This window comes from Natator depressus, chromosome 23 (assembly GCF_965152275.1).
Source record: "Natator depressus isolate rNatDep1 chromosome 23, rNatDep2.hap1, whole genome shotgun sequence".
Taxonomy (NCBI): domain Eukaryota; kingdom Metazoa; phylum Chordata; order Testudines; family Cheloniidae; genus Natator; species Natator depressus.
Window position 1 is genome coordinate 21,566,869 of NC_134256.1, and position 5,166 is coordinate 21,572,034.

At 58.8% G+C, this 5,166-nt stretch overlaps 2 non-coding genes across 2 annotated transcripts; both read left to right on the top strand.

Moving 5' to 3' along the window:
• Positions 1–74, top strand: TRNAT-AGU (transfer RNA threonine (anticodon AGU)). Its single transcript has one exon. It is a non-coding gene; the product is annotated as a tRNA-Thr (tRNA).
• A 1,321-nt stretch (positions 75–1,395) lies between these two features.
• Positions 1,396–1,469, top strand: TRNAT-AGU (transfer RNA threonine (anticodon AGU)). Its single transcript has one exon. It is a non-coding gene; the product is annotated as a tRNA-Thr (tRNA).
• Positions 1,470–5,166: the final 3,697 nt, after the last annotated feature.

A 5,166-nucleotide genomic window follows, 5' to 3' on the forward strand; every position in this document is an offset into this window, starting at 1 on the left:
GGCACCATGGCTAAGCTGGCTAAAGCACCTGTCTAGTAAACAGGAGATCCTGGGTTCAACTCCCAGTGGTGCCTGGCTTTTTGTCTCTTCTCTCTTCTGCTCACTTTTTCCTTTCTCCTTCCAGGAAACCAAAGAGCCCTCCCTAGGCCAGGCTGGCAATTGCTGGTTAAAGAAGAGCCCCCTTTATGGAGGTGCATTGGAAAGAATCCAACCAGGAGCCTGGAGCTGATGGAAAGGCGGCCGTGACGGGCATTGGCTAAGAGGTGGCTTTGACTGCAACAGGACGAGAGCCCGTGCCGCACGCCCTGGAGATTCGCTGGGGCTGTCGACGCACAGAGATCCTGAGAGCACCCCCTCTGCAGGGCTGGCGGGAAATGGAGAGTTGCTCTCGGTTCACCTCACTTTCGATTGTCGTTGGGGAAGAAGTGGAGCAGGGAGGAGAAAAGCCCCCGAGGGTGGCACCGTGGCTAAGTTGGTCAAGGCACCTGCTGGGTAAAAACGAGATTCTGCATCCAGCTCCTGGTGGTGCCTCACCAAACCTGTCTTCTCTTCCCACCACGTTGTCTCTCTTCAGAGGAAACGGAGAAACCCGCCTTTGTCTAGCCGTACAAATGCTTGCCAAAGGGACAGGCCTTTTGGGGGACACGTGTCGACAAGCATGAAGACAATGAACGGTCGCTGTAACTGCGCTCGCAGCCACGGAGGACACCAGGCAGAGAACTCAGCACTACGTGGCCACGGCTGGAAACAGAGGAGTCTCTGCCAAAGCCCTTTTCCGCTAGCCGGGGCCGCTCTGCGCATGGAGCTCCTGAGATCTGGGTGTCTCCAGGGAGTGGAGAACTCTGTGTCGGCAGCTCTTTGTGTTTCTAGCTGAACATCTGCAGGGGTTGTTGCGAGGCCTCTAGAGAGTGGCATTTTGGAAGAGCTGGCGGATGAGCCTTCCCCGTAACCAGAAGATGCCGGCTTGGCCGGCCCGTTGTTCCTCGCTGAGCCCAGCTTGTCTGCGCAGCTCCCTTTTTTGTCTCTCTTCCTCATGAACCGAAAAGATCTTCCTGGGCAATCTGTGTCAGCTGAAGACAGAGAGTCCTCCTTGGGCTCCTAACTGTTGGAAAGCGGCAAACGACGAGTCTGGAGCTGATGGAAAGGTTGCTATGACTCACAGTCAAGCCCAGGTTGCTACAGCCACAATGCAGAATACGGACCACTTCACCATCACACCTGCAGCTGGGAGGTGAGCACTTTGGAAAGTCTCTGTGAGCTTGGCTGCGGCTTTCCGTGCACAGGGAGCCAGACAGCTCCATGACGGCAGGTCTTGCAAGAAATGGTTTAAGTCTCTGCTTTGGAATTGGCCGGTATTATCTTCGACCGTCAAGTTGGGGGCTGTTTCAAGAGGGAGGCACCATGGCTAAGCTGGCTAAAGCACCTGTCTAGTAAACAGGAGATCCTGGGTTCAACTCCCAGTGGTGCCTGGCTCTGTGTCTTTTGTCTCCTCTGCTCACATTTTCCTTTCTCCTTCCAGGAAACCAAAGAGCCCTCCCTAGGCCAGGCTGGCAAAGGCTTGTAAAAGAAGAGACCTCTTTGTGGAGTAGTGTTGGAAGGAATCCAACCAGGGGCCTGGAGCTGATGGAAAGGCGGCCATGACGGACATTGGCAAGGAGGGGTCTTTGGCTGCAGTCGCTGCGGGACGACAGCCCGTGCTGCGCACCGTTACGATTCGCTGGGCATGTCGACGCGCAGAGATCCTGATATTCAGTGGAGAACAGCTGTGTAGTGGAGTGCCCCACCTCCTAGAGGAATACCCTGATCACCCAGGCTGTCCAGTCATTCCTGCCCTTTTCTGGACCACTAAACAGGACTTCATTTGTGCCAGGGCTGAGCCCCGGCACCTCTGGGCCTGGCAGTTCACAGCCCCTGCACCTCTGGGCTTGGCTGTTCAGAGCCCCGGCACTTCTGGGCTTGGCCGCTCCTGGCCCCGGCACCTCTGGGCCTGGCCGCTCCTAGCCCCGGCACCTCTGGGCCTGGCTGTTCCTGGCCCCAGCACCTCTGGGCCTGGCCGTTCCTGGCCCCGGCACCTCTGGGCCTGGCCGCTCCTGGCCCCGGCACCTCTGGGCCTGGCCGCTCCTAGCCCCGGCACCTCTGGGCCTGGCCGTTCCTGGCCCCGGCACCTCTGGGCTTGGCAGTTCAGAGTCCCAGCACCTCTGGGCCTGGCGCATCAGTTAGGAAAGTAAAAAAAATTGCTTGAGCCCTGGCACCTCATTGCTTGAGCCCCGGCACCTCTTCCATCACATATGAATCCCAGCCAATAAGTAGCCCCGGGCATGTGGCATGGACACCGTTCTCTTGGTGGTTCCCCAGATCTCAGCATCTCAGAGAGCTGCTCCAGCCACGGAGGTGATTCGATCCCGGCCGGGTGAGGTCTCCAGGATGGCAGGGCGTCCCGCTCTGCCTTCCCCAGCTGTCCTAGTCAGACGTTCCTTCCAGGGGTCCTGCTGGTTCTTTATGTTTTCTTTATGGCGCGGAGACTTGGGGAGGGGAGGGGTCTGGGAGTCAGCGCTCTTGGGTTCTAGACCAGGGGTTCTCACACTGAGGGGTCACAATCCCTCAGGGGGGCCACAAGGTTATTATGTGAGGGTTGCGAGCACACTGAGATCAGACCTACCCCGGAGCATCAATTTCTTCTCCTCCTAACAGGGAAAGCCCGGAGAGGCCCCGAATATTGGCAGAGCCACTCGGGCCAATGGGGCAGCTGTACACGGGGGGAAGGAGGCGGGTCCATGGGGAGAACTTCCAGGAGTTCGTGGACCTGTCATCGTCTCTGAGCTCTGGGACTGCACTGCCAAGCTATAATGAGCGTTATTTCAGCCTCCCAGGGATTAATTAATGCTGGGGCTCATCTTCACGGCAAGGGGTGGCCTTTCCTCTCCAGATACCAGGGGAGACAGCCATCAGTCCTCCTTGTCAGAGGTGAGGCAGGGTGTTGGTGGAGGGAACTGGTGCTGGGCAGGACAGAGGGAGGGAGGGAAGCCCTGTAATGATGGATGAACAGAGGAAAAACAGAGATTGGGGTGCAGGACAGATCAGGGAGTAGGGGCGAGCCAGGGATCAGGGTGCAGGGCAGGGCAGGGAACAGGGGCGAGCCAGAGATTGGGGGTCAGGGCAGGGCAGGGAGCAGGGGCGAGCCAGGGATTGGGGGGCAGTGAGGAAGAGCCAGAGGATGAAGGTGCAGGGTGCATCGGGGAAGCCCAGGAGGAAACAGACAGGAGTGAGGACGACCCAGGGAGTGGGGCAGACAGGGGGGCAGGGTAATCTGGGGAGCAGGGGTAAAGCGGGGGGCTGGACAGCAAGGACAAAATCTTGTGCTCTGTGAACCCTGCCCCCTCCCTTCCCCCCTGTTCAGGTATCTGGGCTCTGTACAGAAAGACACTTCCCACCTACCCCCACTCCCTTCTCCTCCCTGACCCCTTGCCCAGCCCCTCCATCCTGTGTCACAAGATGCTGTGACGGTCTGGGGGGGGAGAGGTCCCATGCTCCAGAGGGTCTCTGCTCTGCAGAGCCCTGTTCGAACGGAGCAGCAATGTCCCGGCTCTTCACTCTTCTCCCACTGGCATCAGGACGGGGTGTTCTCCAAGAACTACTGAGCTCTCCCCACCCTGGTCTGCTCTGCCACACGGACAGCATGTGTGACGGTGGCCGTGTGAGCGTGACCATCCCGGGGAGACCACCTCTGTATGGAATGACAAACTCCAACCCCGAGCTCGGCGGGCGAGGAGGTTTCCCCTCCCTGTGAAAAATGTTGGTAGAAAAGCAGCTTTTTCATCCAATCTTTGCACGATTTGCACGAAAACCATGACATTTTTTGACCAAGCGCTTTGGCTGGAGGAGGGGGAGCTAGCCCCATGGCCTGCCTCTTCCCCCACCCTCTGCTCTCTGCCCCCCTCCCCCCAGCTGTGGCCTCAGCCGGGGCAGAGGAGGGGCTGAGAGCTTGGCCCCTCCCCCCCATGAACCCTGCTGGGGTGGGGGGGTTCTCAGCCCCAGCCAGGACCTTGGCACCCACCCCATGGCCACCACCCCTCCCCAGCCTGCCCTTTCCCCTGTGGCCCTGCCCCTGTTTCACCCATGGCCCCACCCCCGTTCTGCCACGTCCTCCGCGGCCCCACCGCTGTTCCACCCCCACTCCGTGTCTTCCCTCGGAGGCCCCTCCGCCCCTGGCTCCTTTCCGCCCTCCCGCCACCCGCTGCAGACCCGAGACCGGAAAACCTCTGTGCCCCCGCTGCGGCCTTGGGGTCACGGCGGTGAGCGAGAGCACCTTCAGCCCTGGGGCCCTGGTGGGAGGAGATTTGTCCAGAAGCCCCAGATTGGCCAGGGGCCATAATCCGCCACTGCCCCCCCCCCTTCGCCCCGCGGTGGCATGAGGTTTGGGGAGGCTTAGCCTCCACCAGAATCCATTGCACATTGCCTGTGGGGGAGCTCTGTAACGAATACTCACTTGGCAGAAGGGGAACAGTATTGATGTGATGCTCAGGGCTTGTCTAGGCTAGGAAAAGTGATGGAGATTTGGTCAGATCAAAGGGAAAGCAAACCCCATTCACCGAACCTGGGTTTATATCTGCAACTATACGTGTGTGTTTACATCAAGATAGCCCACTTCAGCAGCTAACTCCACGTACAATCTTAGAGGAGACAAGGGACAGGTCGTTTTCACCTCAGTGGAGCTAGTTATGGTCAAGCCTATCTCCCCCACCCAGGGGGATGGGCCTTCCTGGCAGGACAGACACACGCTCTGGTTCCTCATAAGACCACCGAGTTGACAGAAAGGATCATGGCATTCGCCCCCAAAAAGATGAGCTGCACAAGGCAGAAGAAAGCCGCTCACCTGCGGGAGATGAGAGACCACGGTTCAGGCAACGGGTGCAAAGCTCTTGACAGGGCAATGTGGGAATCGGCACGTGGATTTTTTTAAAAAAAGAAGTTTAGGCCAGCCTTAGTCAAGACATTTATGGTGTTCTCCCATGTGTATTCCCTGATGAATGACAGGGCCTGAGCTCCGCCGGAAGCATTTCCCGCACTCGGCGCAGGTGTAGGGCGTCTCGCCGGTGTGGATTCTCTGGTGGCTGACCAGGGATGAGCTCTGACTAAAGCGTTTCCTGCACTCGGCACATGCATACG